Genomic DNA, 16,333 nt, shown 5'->3' with positions numbered 1-16,333 from the left:
TGATTCCATTTATGTGAAGAACCGGGATGAGTCAAGCCCAGAGGGAATTCGGGGGTGTTTCTGGAGGATGCGATTCTGAGGGGAGGGAGGTTATTGCCGAGCACCCACGGAACTTCAAGCAGCAGAGGTGAACACTCCTTAGAGATGGATCCTGGTGACAGATGCACAAGGTGGCTCGCTCGTGAGCGTAAACTCGGTCATCTTTATTCGACAAATACCTTACAGCAGTAACAACTCAGTCTTCTCCATAAATGGAGCACAGGGGCCGCTGCACTGAGAAGTCAGAAGCAGTGCGGGAGTTCACAAAGCAGGCAAGTTCACAGAAGAGGCCACCGTGCTGACCTGCAGCAGGAAGCTCAAGGACAGGGATTGGGGATGGGGCTTCAAGAGTCAGAGACAGGAAAGTGAGCACTGCATGCCTGGGCTGCCAGTCAGAGAGTCCCCTACACTAGTATGTACGGAATCATATTTCTTTCCAAAACTCTGCATATTGCCGATTGGTTCCAACTCCAGGAGAAAGCTGCAGCAGTGGGGCGGGTAGGAACACGTGTTTGTCAGACAGTCAAGAAGAGGAAATGTCAAAGACCGTGTCTGTTACGAATCTGCTTTGTTTTCTTCGTACCCCAACTCTGTACATTACCATCGCCGTGGGTACCACGGAGCCCTGTGACACCTCAACTCTTAACCTCTTGGGTAAACTCCCACTCCCAACATCAGTCTGAGAGAGGTTTGAGAAGCTGAGCCTTGCATAAGTCTGACAAGCAGGCTATCGATCTATTTCCAGCACAGAGTGGGTGGCAGGGAGAAGTTGAGCAAGGGGTGCGTGGGAGAAGGGCGAGGGCGTAGATGAATAGGGGCTGCGTCTCTTCGCTTCCACTTCTGAGGGAGTCTTTACTGACCTTGTTCCCCAGTGTGGTGTGCCCTCTCCTTGGAATGTGTACATCCCTGGTGTGGTTTTCTGTCTTCTTTTAAAAGGTGGAGGTAAAGTCAAGTCAAATTTCAGTCCTTTCGTTGGAGAGCTCAACCATTGCAGGAGCAATGAAGGAAACAGCTTCCTACTCTGCCTGCATCCAGTCTCTCACCATGGGCCATACCTCCTTAGCATGGAGGTTGGGGTCTGTATTCTCTCGGGGCTCCTTGTCTGCGAATAGGGGACTCCTAAACTGCCCAGTGGGAAGAAAGATTTCACTTAGTGACACCTGGACCAGATTACAACCAGAACTGGTGGTTCAGAAAATAAAACAAAACCAAACAAACCAGTAACTCTTCCTTTAAGGAAAGTGTGAGCCTGCCCCACATTACCTTGTTCTGGCTGCGCTCTGCAACTATGCAACATGACTCCATCTTCTGCCAGCTTGGGATGCCTCCTGGCTCCCTTGGACCACAGCATTTGTATACCTGCACCAAGAAGCACTTCCCTAAGCAGTCACTTTGGATGAGCAGAAACACCTTTGCTTTGGGCTTTCTTTCTTCAAATGGACTTGGATCGCCACTACACCCAGTCTCATATGGGTGGAGCAGCACCCTCACGTCACCCTCAGGACATCTTCCCCGTTGTCCCAGTGCACCACAGAGAACTTCTCTTCAGTGGCATTTTTTAAAACAGGCACCAGCCTGAATGTTTCCCTTGCAATCCCCTCTGCCAAACAAATTAGTCCGTTGTCTTTATATTTAACTTTACTCAGGTTCTCATGACTCTTGGCTAAAATATCACATAAATGTCCCTGGACCCATCCTGCTGGAGTTCTTTTCTTCCCTTTGAAATCTCAGTTGTCCACTGTTGATATTTTCCTCAGCATTCTCTGTCTCCCAAGCACCTTTCAGAATGGTCCACTAAGCCCTGTTTACAGCATTTGTTCAAAGGTATAAGAACCACATGGTCAGGTTTATCATAGCAATAGACGCGGTACCACTTTCCATCCTGAGTTCCTTTGGCTGCCACTGAGAGAAAATACTCTGACAAAGGCCAATGAACCACCAGGTTACCACGTGACCTGAGCTGCTCCATCATGGGCCGGATGTTACCTGATCCACCAAGTCATAAAGTAGGATGCACACAGCAGCCAATCTATTATCAAATGGAAGTGATTGATACATGATAGGTCCTGGGGCACAAGCAAGTTACACGAAGAAGTTTCACAAATGCCTCTGGTTTCTACTTCTATTACAATGCCGTCTGCTACCTAGCATCCACCTATAGCCTCACAGGGTGTGCCCTGTGATCAGTTGACTGAGGAGGAACATACTAGGGCCTGGGCTACAAACAGTTCTTCATATCGTGTAGGCGCCTCCCAGAAGTGGACAGATGAAGCATTACAACCCTTTACTGGGACCACCTTGAAAGACGTGGGTGAAAGGAAAGCTTGACAGTGGGCAGAACTTCAAGCAGTACAGATAGCCATACGTTTTCTTTGGAAGGAGAAATGGCCAGATGTGCGATTGCTCGCTGATTCATGGGTTGTAGTTAATGGATAGTCAGGGACTTGGAAAGAGAATGATTGGAAAAGTGGTGAGAAAGGCATCTAGGGAAGAGGTATATGGTTAGATCTCTCTGAGCGGATGAAAGATATGAAAATACTTGTGCCCTAATAACGGTTAATCCGAAGGTGACTTCAGATGATGAGGAGGTCAATAATCAAGTAGACAGGATGATCCACTCTGTGCACAATCAGCCTCTTTCCCAGGCATTCTTGTCATTGCCCAGTGGACCCATGTGTTGGTAGAGACTGCTCATTTGTTCCTGGCCTCACAGACCCAAAATAATTGCACAGAAACTGTATTAATTAAATCACTGCTTGGTCTGTTTGCTTGTGCATATTTCTAGCTAGCTCTTATATCTTAAATTAACCCATTTCTATTAATCTGTGCATCATCACAAGGTCATGGCCTACTGGCAAGGTTTCAGTCTCTGTCTTCTTCATTAGCTACATGGTGTCTCTCTAGCTCTGCCTACTTTCTCCCAGCATTCAATTTAGTTTTCCCACCTAGCTCTACTCTGCCTTATCACAGGCCAAAGTAGCTTCTTTATTCATTAACCAGTGAAAGCAGCACATAAACAGAAGGGAATCCCACATCACCAGGATATAACTTGAGTTCCCATGATCCTTGAGGCCTGTGTTCATGGGGTCTTTCCTCCTGTTTTAGGTCCTACCACAAGCCCAGTCCTTTCTATGAAAAGCTGAGTTGAAACATGAACAGATCATGTAAAAACTAAAGAGATTGGAGAACAAGAACACTGAGGCCTCAGAGAAGTTCAATGAGCTGACTGAGGGGACTCTTCTATCGGTAAATGCCCATCTTGATATGGACCCCCAAAATCGTGCAATGGCCATATCTGCCTTTCTTTTTTTCTGAATGGAGAGTCCCCAGCTCTGGTTCTAGTCTTTCTGCTTCTTACCAAGCAGCTCTTGGACTTGTGTCTCTTAGACTCAGTTTTGCTGAGTGTGAAAGAGACAGCTCCTGCCACCGTTGTCCTAAAGCCTCATGAACCTCTAGGTAGAAAGGGGATTTGCAGTGTGAGGGGAACGTGAGGTAGCCTTGGGCATCTGGAGCCCAGGCCCAGGCTTTACAGAAGGAGCAGCTTCTGTAAATAGAATATGCTCACCTTGGGTCTCCTGTCTTCCCTCGGAGGGTATTTGCCCACTACTTGCTGCTGTTTCTCCATTACCACAGACAGTTAAGGGCAGCTGGGGGGGGGCTCTTTCTATTGGAGGGACATGGATCCTTTGGGGGGCTTTCCTTAGTAGTTTGATACTCTCGGGTATTAGTTGTTCTCTAATTTCAGCTTTCTTAATGCAGCTATCATGGCTGTATCAGACACAAGGCCTTTGAGGGTGCTGGTTCCTGGAGGCAGGGGTGGCAGAAGGAAGGTGGCAGGGCCTTACTATGCAAAGCGGGTCTCCTGATGCAATGGACTCAGCTGGAGAGGAAAGTGGACATGCTGAGGCCGGAGGAAAAAAAAGCTGTTGGAGGGTTGGGTCCTGCTGGAAGGCGATTGATTGTATTACATCTAGCACCTGGCCTGGACTGTCCTTTTAGGGTTTGGCTGGTGCCAGGTCTGTGGGGTTTCCTTCCAGGGCCTGTCTTCAGCTTCAGAAATGCACGGACCTAGAAAACTGCAAAAAGGAGTCCCAGTGGAGTATTCCCTGGATTGGCTTGGGGACTCCTCTACAACAGGGCCTCAGGGGGTTTGGCCTCCTGCTCCATGGGGCTAATGTACATGGCCCAGGCTTCCTCTTCAAGGGAATCATGGATGTAACCAGTTCAAATCAGGTCTCTGCTTCAATCACTTCCTCTGTAGACACTTAGGCTGATCAACTGACCCTGGGGGCTCATTCTTGTAGCCACAGACAGTAGGAGCAACTGCCCCACTGAGCACCTGTCTCTCAGAGGAAAGCTGTAGCAGGAGCCCCTGAAGCAGACGGCTGAAGGAAGCAGATGCAAGGAGGCTTGGATTAGTGGACATGCGCCCACCCCCAAACACCCTACGCCCCTTGTTCCAGCAGCTTGTGAACAGCCTAGGGAAGCCAAGGGGGTGCAGTGGTTGAGCGCATTCCCTCCTCAAATGTCCAAATTTCTCTCAAAGCCCTCAAAAGAAGAGAAGCGGCCCCTCCCTCAGAGGTGCCTAGGGAGAGGAGCAAACACCTCGGTGTCAATGGAGCCCAGATGCTTAGCAACAGCTCCTTCCACTTCAGGACAACCCTCAGGCCTTCGATGGGGCTGGAGATTAGATAGTCTAGTTTCTTTCTCTTATGATTTAGCTAAGCCATTTCTAATACAAGACTTAGACTCCTTAACATAGAATGATTATTGAAACATTTAGCAGATGTTTCTTTTTTTTTTTTTTTTTTTTTTTTTTAGTTTTTTGAGACAGGGTTTCTCAGTGGCTTTGGAGCCTGTCCTGGAACTAGCTCTGTAGACCAGGCTGGTCTCGAACTCACAGAGATCCGCCTGCCTCTGCCTCCTGAGTGCTGGGATTAAAGGCGTGCGCCACCATCGCCCGGATAGCAGATGTTTCTTGCTTAATATTGTTTATACTGGTTGTATTATAATTTTTATACTTGATAGCTTCTTCTTATTGTATTTAGTTTTGTATTGGGTTTGGAAATCTCTTATTTAGACAAAAGAGGGAGGTGATAGAAAACCTCCTTCAGCCAATGGCCTTTAAGAGGCTGGACCAAGTGAGGCATGGCTTTTGAGTACCAAAAGTCCCAGGTATCTGCCTGCTAGCCCCCTCTTCCTCCCACAGGCCATGCCTGGATGTCAGACTCCTTCCTGATTTCCTCGCGGAGATCCGTGAGTTTCCCTTTTAATAAAGAAAAACCTTAACATACCCTATTCGGAGCTAGTGTGGGATTATTTGATTTGCATTCCCCCGTCTGACACATTCTGTTTCAGCCATGAACAAAGTGGCCACAGTGGCATTGATGGGAGCTATGGATGGGATCAACAAAAACAGCATGGACTTCCACTCACTAAGGATGACCTGACTATATTGCTGCTGCTGCTGAGTGACAGAGCTGCCAATGGCAAAGACCAACACCGAGTCTCAGATATGACACCATTCCCTGGTGACCAGGGAATGACACCATTCAACCAGTGATCTGGTGACAGGTTGACTATACGGGACACCTTCCCTTGCATCAAGGACAACACGTTGTCCTTATAAGAGTAGATACTTATTCTGATTATGGATTCTCCTTTCTTACCCATAATGCTTCAGCTAAAACCACCATCTGGGGAATCACAGAATGCCTTGTCCACCGACATGGTATTTCATGCAGTATTGCTTCTGACCAAGACACACAGCCCCAAATGTGGGACAGTGGGCCCACGTTCAAGGATTCCACTGTCTCACCACGTCCCTCACCATCCTAAAGGCAGTGGTCCTGATAAAAAAGATGGAATGGCCTTTTGAAAACACAGTTACAGTGCCAACTAGGTGACAGCAGCTGGAGGGCTGGGACAGGGATCTCCAAAAGTCAGTATACCAATCAGCATCCAATATACGGTAGAACTTCTCCCATTGCCAAGATCCATTGGTCCAGGAATTACGGAGTGGAAAGGGGACTAGTTTCACTCACTATCACCCCCAGTGACCCACTAGTAAAATTTTTGTTTCCTATGCCTGTGATCTTAAGTTCAGCTGGTCTAAAAGTTTTTGTTCCAGAGGGGAGAGGGCTCCTACCAGGAGCCATAGAAAACATTCCATTGAACTGAAGTTCAAAATTCCCCCCTGGCCACTTTGGACTTCTAATGCCCTTAAACCAACAGGGTAAGAAAGGTATAACAGTGTTAGAAAGAGTGATTGATCCAGATTACCATAGGGAAATTGGATTGCTTCTCCACAGTGGAGGTAAGAAAGATTATATCTGGAGTACAGAGGATCCATCTTGTGGTTCTGTGATGAAAAATCAATGGAAAACTACAATAGCCTAGTCCAGGCAGGATGACAGAGGGCACAGACCCATCAGGAATGAAAACTACAGTTGCCTCATCCAGGTAGGATGACAGAGGGCACAGACCCATCAGCAATGAAGGCAAGAATCACTCCTCCAGGAAAAGAGCCAAGACCTGCAGAGGTGCTTGCCAAGGGTAGGGAATACAGAATGGGTTGTGGAGGGAGATAGTTATGAATACCAGCTAAGGCCACATGACCAGCTACAGAAATGAGGGTTATAGTTGGCATGAGTGTTTCTGTCATATTTTGTTAAGAATGCATCTGTGTCTTCTTTTCTCAATTTCTTTATCAGGTTATATAATAGCAATTAAGAGAATATCAGCTAATATCATATCTAAGTCCGAGATACTAAAATAATGTCCCTCAAGGGACATTGCCATCTATTCTAAATTTATAGTGCATTTTCAGTTGTATGAGTGATAGTTACATTATATTAGGCATAATTATGACTTGGTTAAATGCATTTGTGATTGTCTGCGGGGTAGGTATATTGTGTTGGGACATTATTATGACAGGTGATTGTTTTCATTTGGACACTAATCATGACATAAGGAGATATGATTATGTGTCCAATTGACAAGGGGCAGACTTTGATAACTATTCTTGGTTGTCAACTTTACTACATCTGGAATTAGCTAAACTCCAAAAGTGGAAAGGATACTTGTGAGGAACTTTTGCTTAATTTGAAATAAATAGAAATACTTTTAATTCAGATCTGGAGGTAGGAAGACATGTGCCTTTAATCTGGGTACCTATATAAGGACACGGAAGAAGGAAGCTTTTGTTCTTTGCCGGCTTTCCCTCACCTTGCTGGCAACTCCATTCCTTCACTGGCATTAAAAGCTCCTTCTCCAGGATTCCAGTGTAACTGAAGACCAGCAGAGACATCCAGACTTGTGGGCTGAGCAATTACTGGATTCTTGAATTTTCCTGTTCACAGCCAAACATTGTTGGATTAGCTGGACCACAGCCTGTAAGTCATTCCAATACATCCATAAACATAGTGAGATTCAGTCTATTAGTTCTTCTCCCGCAGAGAACCCAGACTCATGCAGAGGAGAAAGTTTAGTTTGGTTACAGGTGATGGCGTTAGCTCATCCTGGAGGGGAAGTCACAGCAGTAGGTATCTGAGGTGGCATCTACAATCAAGAAGCAGAAGGTGATAAATGTCCATGTTCAATTCACTTTCTCTGTATCTGGTCCAGGATCTCAGCTTAGGGAAGGTGTCACCCAAGAGGAACGGTCTTCCTATCACAATTACTCTAATCCAGAGACCACCACCACACACACAGAAACATTCCCGGAAGTGGTGCTCAATTCCATCCAGTTGACAACTGAGATCAGTCACCAGTGATCTGTGTGAGGTTTCTTCTTAATTGCTTTAGCTTCAAAGAGCAACAAAGCTTTGCAAGATGAAGGCCATACAATGTGTAAATGAACTTGGCTCTCAGGCTCCTCTGTTCTTAGAGGTGCAGTCTTCAAATGTCAAACTCCTGTTAGCATGCAGTGAGGCATCCACAAGCTTATCAAGCATGTTGATGTATTTATTCTCTTTTATATTTTGTATGGAAAGGGATTGGAAGGTGGGATAAAGGGGCCAAGACACCCATCTTATTCAAGTCCCTACTCCAGGTTCCAGGTTCAGGATTCCTTCATATATAACACATATGGTCTGTTGAAAAAGTAGGTGCTATCTTCCCCCAAAGGAAAACTGCAAATATCACCTAAGCCTACTTTATTATATACTATCTTCAAACTTTTCTCCTTCTGCGTGGAACCTCCAAATGTCCTACAGTGGTCCTCACCCCCCAATATTTCTTTCTTTTGTATGCCTTTATCCCCATCTCCCAATAAATAAATTGTGTGGCCAATAAAATGCAATCCAAGACAACTTTGAAAAAATATAAAGGCATCACAGTTAGATCATGGTCCCAAGAATGGCTCATCAGTCAACTATGTACCTTGGAAACATCAAAATGACCCAGTTCCAGACAGACAGACACTTTTAGACAAAGCTACACTAATTGGCCAGCCACATGAGTTGGTGACCTTGAAGTCAAATCCTACAGCCCAGTCAAACCTTCATACTACAACTTCATAAGCTAAGCAGCCCCAAACCAGGACCACCCGATCAAGCCAATTTAAATTCCTCACCCACAGATACCATGAGAGATAAACACTGATTTTAATTCTGAACAAATGCTTTTGGAACAATTTGTTACAAATTGTTATATACAGGATATGATTTTTTTCTAATATTAATATGCTGTGTCTACCTGGAAATACCACTGTATATATGTTCACATTTCTCCTTTCTTTCCTATACTTTTAAGATAAAGTATCATATATTCTAGTAGTACTTTTCACAGTTACACTAATGTAGAATCTACCTGAAGTAGAAAGTCTATTTGTCATAACTAAACTGTGAGCCAGCTATGCAGGATATAGCACACACAGTTTGTTGGCAGATGCCCATGGGCTGGCATATTTAATGTATATGTATATTTAGTGTGGATGACAAATATTTGCCTAATGAATGATATAATTGATAAGTAGTACATTTTAGTGTGTGCACAAGATTGTGTTTCATTAACTTCTATATTTTTGTTTCATTTTGTCTTGTCTTTTGTATTTATTTTTCTCTATCAAAATTTCTCTGGCACATGAGCCTCATGTAGTGTCTTCTCTGCCTGCCCTCAGTGTCTAATATAGTGCTAGATACACAACACATGATCAATAAAAGTTGACTAAGCATTAATATACCTTAAAACAGAAATTCAATAAATGTGTCCTGGTGACCCAAAAGAATAATGTTTCCCTTCGTGTGTCTAATGAATTATTGAGGGGGGATCTCAGGGCCAGGGCTTTAGAAACTTTTGTCAGTGTCAAATTCAAGGGCACAACTTTGGCCTGAAGCAGCCTGCCCCAGAAAAGGAAAATTCCGGAAAGGGAACAGGAAGCTGAAGAAATTCTCCTGGACTCAGTCCTTAGAAACATATGCTGCTTATATGACAGCCTCACCCACCCTGAGTCCCATGCAGGGCAGGGGCCACTTAGAGTCTAAAAGCCAACACTAGCACTGAAGTTAGCTCACAGACAAAGGGGCAGATCTCAAATGAAAATTCCTATTATGTAACAGCCATTAAGTTCACCTGGAGTGTGTGACGCACAGCCCGGTACCAGCTCTGCCATCCTAGATGTCTCTGTGCCTCCTACTCATGATGCTAACCTCATCGTCTGTGACCTAATGCCCGAAGTCTTTAGCTCAAGCCTTGTCTATGATAGATTTCTTTTCCTTTATCCACGGTGTGTCTTAACCTTGACCCATGGATTTGTCACTGCTGGATAAACTCTTTCATCTGCTTGAGAGTCTCTTTTGAACTTGTATTGAACAGTTCCTACTCAGCCTCCAGATACATGTGGTATTTATTCCCTGGGAAGTCAATGCTCATGTTATCCAAACGTTTTAACCAAAGCAATCCAAGTTGATGAAATTATTCTCTAAAAATACTTCTTTATGGTACTTGCTTATTCAGTATTATGGAACTCATAATATTTTGGCCAAGGGTGAGAAAAACACAGAATTAGAGGAGTATAATGAATAGCCAAGCTTTATGACATACCAACATTTACCATTTGGATTTTCAATAATTGAATAGATAATCAAAATGGATTTTTATTGTTTAGCATCTCTGCTGCTGGATTATCTATCAGAAACATAAATGCATCTAATTCAATCACATTTATCTTATAGGTATATTAATAACACCACTGTTGCTGTCTTTTGTGTTTTATAGCCAACTGTATGCTTGTCATCATGAACACAATAAATATAATTTTATAAAAAAAGAGACAAAATTATATAAAGTAAGATGATATCTGCAGATAATGGGATAGAGTTATTAATAGAAACACAGCTTCAGAAAAGAAATTGATTTTAAAATTAACACTGTGGTATAGAAGGCTTTAAAAATTGTGTGCCCTAAAGAGAATTAAAATGATTCATGAATGTGTCTTGGCTCTGAAACTCTCTTAAATTTAATAATCTAAATAGCCTGAAAAATAATCCTTGCTATTTTATTCAAAGGTTTGATAAAGAATAGCAAATACAGTATGATCACCACAAAAACCAAATGGTGTTTATTGAGCTTTGGCCTGCTTTTTAAAACATTTTATCAACTACATAACCAATGGAGAAAAAGGTGACCTTGGACTGGTGAATAAGAGCATTTACCAAGCAAGACTGATGAGCTGAGTTCAATCCAGAGAACCCAACATGGAAAGAGAGAGTTGACTCCTGCAAGTTGCCTTCTAGCCTCTGTGGCTGCTAGAGCATCTTTGAGCATGCGTGTACCTTCTAGCCTCCTTGGATACCACAGCATCTTTGAACATGCGTGTACCTTCTGGCTTCCATAGATGCTACAGCATCTTTGAGCATGCGTGTACTCTGCTTACTTTCTGTCCTTGCATGTTTATTGGGTCAGGACCTGTGTACTCATGCATCTGACTTAGCAGACAAACAGCTCTCTGAGAGGCACTCACCGTACTGCTGAGTACTGGAGAAACTGAGGCACAGATTGTTTAAGTAATTTATCCTAGAATACATAGTTGGAACAATAGAGTCAGAACTCATATTGGGTTGATACCAGAGCCTGAGCCCTTACTTACTTTATATTGTTTGGGGGAGTATCATAGTTCCTTTCTCTTGAAAGACTTCCCCACTGCACCAGGGCACACAGATCCTGTGTTTTAAAGCAAAGCTCTAGTCATGGGCTGGGGTGCATCTTAGCAGAAAAGAACTTGCCTAACGTGGGTGAGGACCTGTGTTAGTCCTCTGCACTACAAAATCAATCAATCAAACACACACAGAGAGAGAGAGAGAGACAGAGACAGAGACAGAGACAGAGAGACAGAGAGACAGAGAGAGACAGAGGGGGGAGAAAGGGAGGGGGAGAGGGAGAGGAATAGAATTCTAAAAGCTCTTATCATGTGCACTGTGTTGTAATTGCCTTCTATATTATAGCTGTTTACATGTTAGGTGCCCAAAACTGGTCAACTGGATGGTGAACTTCATGAAGATAAGGTCTTGTTTGTATGTATCATATATTCCTACTGGTTACTCAAACACTGTATTATATCTAACTAATTTGATTAAGTACTAGATGAATTGAGTGTAGTCATTTAAAATAAATATCAGTAGTCCCCCTATTACTACATGAAACGCTTTCCATATTACCTTACTTTTTCCTGGATGTAACATCTGAGAAATGAAACTGAATAAATGGGAAGTCAGCCCAGCAAGGTCAGGAAAGGAGCTAATGACAGTCTGGAATTCAGATCCAAATTGTCTGAAAAATGTTTGTTCTGATCATTGACTGCTCTCATATACCAGGACTTTATTAGGGCAAGTTATGTTAACAAAATTAATTTTGTTGCAGGGAAGAGTGCTGATAAAAATTCAGCGGAAAGCACTGTGACTATGTCAATGGAATATATAATGTACCTGAGTCTGTGGGGCTGATTCCGAGGGATCTGACTGGCTGATAATTCAACACTTGTTATAGAGGAGAAGTGTCTCCGTAGAAGAGAATCTAGATAGATCACTCACCTGGGAGAGAGAAAATTGTGTTTTAATGGAATATTGTCCACAATCCTTCTGAGGCTATAGCCTTCTATAGAAATGGTCTCCGGTTTCCTAGCAGGCTCCCAGCAAGGGGAAGTGAAGCTGCTTTCACTTTCTTTCTACGATGTAACTTTTGATACAATGGGATGTATTTAAAAATAAGAATTTTGAGCGTTCTCGTTTGATCACAAATATCTTGGAAACCCTCTAATCTTCTTTCCCCAAGGCTGTGATCCTATAAACTGTTACTCTTCTCAACCTCCAGTCATTCTGGCTTTGTCCTTTCCTGATCCCTCTTTGATTTACCCAAGAAGGAGCTGGTAGAGCTAAGTCTCAGGGCAGCAGGAAAGACGAGCAGTTCTCAAGAAGAAAGGGATGGGGACACTGTCATTTCTCACTAATAGAGGACTCAGCTCAATAGCAAATGATGTCTTTGCTCTGAAGTCTCCACGCCCTTCCTGGAGGTGTCCACAATGGGCTTGCCATAATTTTATTGGCAGAATAAATGTTTTTGATAGTTTGTATGGACACCATATCAAGAGTTAACTGAGTCATCAATATATAGGAACAAGATGGACTTTAGTGAATATGGAGTTAGAAAAAAAACTTGGACTGCTTTAATAATTATATTTAACTACTTTTTTCTGCATGGTACCATTTCTTAAATGGCTAATACATTTAACTCAGACATCAAAATACAGTCCCATAAATAGAATTATTAATGATGAGGAACTGGAGAGACAGAAGGAGAAAAAGAAGCTGCTGCAGAATGGGATAGAGCTGAGCAAGGGAGAAACAAGAAAAAAACTGTTGTAACGCCACACAGGATAATTCTCCATCTTCCCAAGGAGGAGGATAAAAATGATAGCCACGGGGAACTGACCAGGAGAATGCCTTTTATGCTCTGTTCCCTTTAACATTATTTACAATGGTGAGCACTCAGAAGCGATATAAACGGCCAGCCATTCTGGCTCACTTGTGTGTAAGAACACAGTGAAACAATGAAATGGGGTTGTTGAGAGATATTTAATGATGTGAAAAACATTAATGAGACATTATAGAGAAATAAAACACCAGGTTACAAAATGGCAGACAGAGCATGTGTTAGTCACTGTTCTCGCTGCTGTGATGGACTAGCAGACAGAACAACCCAAAGAAAGGTTTGATTTTTACCTTTCGTTTCCGGAGGGGTTGCTGTCTGTCGTGAAGAATTCATAGCAGCAAGAACGTAAACTATCATATTGCTTCTGTGGTCAGAAAGCAAAGGAAGACAAAATGCGGCACTCAATCTGCTTCCTCCTTTTTATTCAGTACAGGACTCTAGCTGCTGAGATGGTACCCCCAAAACTCAGGGTGGATCACCCCTTTTCTGTTTACCGTCTCTGGAGATGCTCTCACAGATACACCCAGAAGTGCTTGTTCAGTGACCCCACATCCAGGGAAGTGACAATGAATTAATTATTTTAATCATCAAAACCCTACCCCTTGTCAACTGCTAAATCATATCAATTCCATCTTGTCCCCAAAAGACTTATTTCATTTCATCATGAAAGATACATTTAATCTATCTCTACATGTCCCTTTTGTCTTTAGCAGTCCCAACACGATTCAAAAGTTCAAGTTTTTAAGAAGACAATTCAGCTCTTAGCTGTAAACCCCTGAAAAATTAAGAAACAAGTCACATGCTTCCAATATACAATGGCACCAAGTATTATATTCGCGTTCTGAAAATGAGGACCAGGGACAGAGCAAGAAAAGATCAAAGGAAATCAAAACCAAAACCCAGGAATATACAGACGACAAACACAGCAGTTCCATGTCTGGCATCTGAAGCTTGGATGGAATCATGTGGGCTCCAGAGTGTTTGAGAGCGACACCTATCCAGCAAACCCAAAGCAAACACTGCCTCTTTCTTAGCCAGAATGTACCCCTTGCCCGCAGCTTTCCTCGGCTGATGTTCCATGGCTGCTTCATCTCCAGTACTCGACGATCTCCCTCGCACATGGGCTTCACACAGACAGCTTCTCAAATCCGTCTTTCAGGGCCTCTTATAGGGATTCTCATCCTTCCACACATTTCTTAGCCTCAGCAACTTTCTGGCGCCTTGGTGTAAGACTCCATGACCCTTTCAGTCTGCACCTTCGTGCCAGCTGAACCAGTATCGCGTGGAGGTTTCAAGTTCTACTGCTGTTAGTATTCAGGCATTTGTACTGGCCTGTCCTTGGGTTTCTGACAGGATACGTCCTCAGCTGTAGCCACTAAAAGCACCCCGAGCACATTCACTAAAAGGGCTCTGCCCACCTCCCATCTCTCTCCTCTTCGGGTCTGTTCCTTTCTCCCTCTCTCTGTCCCTCACTCTCCGCTTTTCTGCCTGTCTCTCTGTCACCTCCCTCCACGTTCTGTCTTTTCTCTTCTGTTGCTCTTGTCCCTGAGACCTGTCTCCCCTCTCCTCTTCCCTCTTTTTACGTTTCCTTTCCCCTAATAAAAACTCCTCCATGAGAACTCTGTTGCACAGCGTCATTCTCTCACACGCTGCTTTTTTTTTTTTTTTTTTTTTTACATTACAACCGCTGCATCCCAAGATGTAGCCTGCTCCCCTGGACCAAGGCTGCATGGTTTTTCTATGGCTTACCAGCTGGATCTGAGCAAACACTTTCTCAGTAATTGTTGTGAACAGGGAATACCTTCAGTTCAGATAGTGTGGACTCGGGTTCTTTCCTTCTAAGTAACCTTGCATTTCACAAGCACCAGAGTCCTCAGAGTGGAGTTAGTTTCTTTAACAATTTCAGATGCGCTGTCTGTGCCCTTCTTGGCCATAATTTTGTACCTGCTCATCCTCCATTCCATGTCTTTCTGCTTTCTCCCACAGGAAATCTGAGTAAGGGCAATGGGCAGTGGCCATTCAATAATCTGAGCACTGTTCTGTTTGGAAATTTCCTTCACCAATTGTTTTTAATAATTTAATAACTTTTTAATTTAGCCTCAATAATGTTATCAGAACAAAGGCAGAATAAAGTCATATGCTTTGCCAGAATGTAGCCTAAGCGGATAGATCCTCGTTACCCTCTGAAACCACATGAGCTGGGCTTCCACCAGCTCCATCTCGCTAAGCATCCTAGCTTTCATATTCACACCATAAAGGCCCATGAAGCTCTTCCTACAGAATTCTAGGGCATCTCTAGCCGGGACCTCCGAACGTTTTACACTCCCTTGGCAAACCAGATCTAAAGGCGAGGTAAGTTCTAAAGGCCACGTGGTAAGGCATGTGAGAACCACAGCCCTACCTCCCAGTGCCAGTTTTCTGTATTGGCTACATTTTCACTGCTATGGCAAAATGCCTGGCACAGTCAACTGAAAAATGGAGGAACTGATTCTGGATCCGAGTTTGCAAGGGGAAGGCACTGGGCAGGAGCTCAGAGTAGAGGTCACACCAGTCTGTAGTCAGGAGGCAGAGAGGGAAATGCAAACCTGTGTTCAGTTCTCCTTTTCCTTCTTAGGAATGAGAAGGAGACCTCAGCCCATGAGTCTACCCGCAGTCGGAGTAGCTCTTCCTTCCTTCCACAGTTAAAGTCCTCTGGAAAAGCTCTCACAGAGATGCCCAGAAGGGTGGTTTCTTGGTGATTCTAAATCTAGTCAAGTTACCAGTGAAGATTAATCACAAGTAGAAAAAAATTAGCTAAGAAGTCACATGTTTACATGCACATAAGTAATATACAGACGGCAAGGATCAGGACCCAAACATCAGTTGCTTTAGGCTATGAGATTGTGGATAGTTCAAATATTCTTCTAAGAGACTGGAGTGATGGCTCAGATGTTAAAAGCATTGTGTGGTCTTCCAGAGGACCAGGGTTCAATTCCCAACACCTGCATGATGGAGCACAACCACTTTTAACTCTGGGATTAAGATCTGGGAGCTCCAATGTCATCTTATGACTGGCACCAGGCATGTATACGGTATACTTACATACATACAGGCAAAACACTCCTATACATAAAAATACAATTAAATAGAAAAATTAATGGTACAATCCATGTTCTGCAGTAGATAGCCAAAACAAAGTGAGCTCAATGGTATTTTTTATAGACCTTTTGTCTCATATCAGTTTGTTTTAAAAATAAAATAAAATTCTTCTGTGTTTTTAATATTTCCCAACTATTTTTATAACTAACATGTTATCTTTATAATCACAAAATACAAGTAATAATTTGCATTTTTGAGTGAAAAGATGATGATGATGTACAGAAAGAGA

Source organism: Microtus pennsylvanicus, chromosome 9 (assembly GCF_037038515.1).
Source record: "Microtus pennsylvanicus isolate mMicPen1 chromosome 9, mMicPen1.hap1, whole genome shotgun sequence".
Taxonomy (NCBI): domain Eukaryota; kingdom Metazoa; phylum Chordata; class Mammalia; order Rodentia; family Cricetidae; genus Microtus; species Microtus pennsylvanicus.
The sequence above is the reverse complement of the archived record's forward strand: the minus strand, read 5'-3'. Positions refer to the sequence as shown.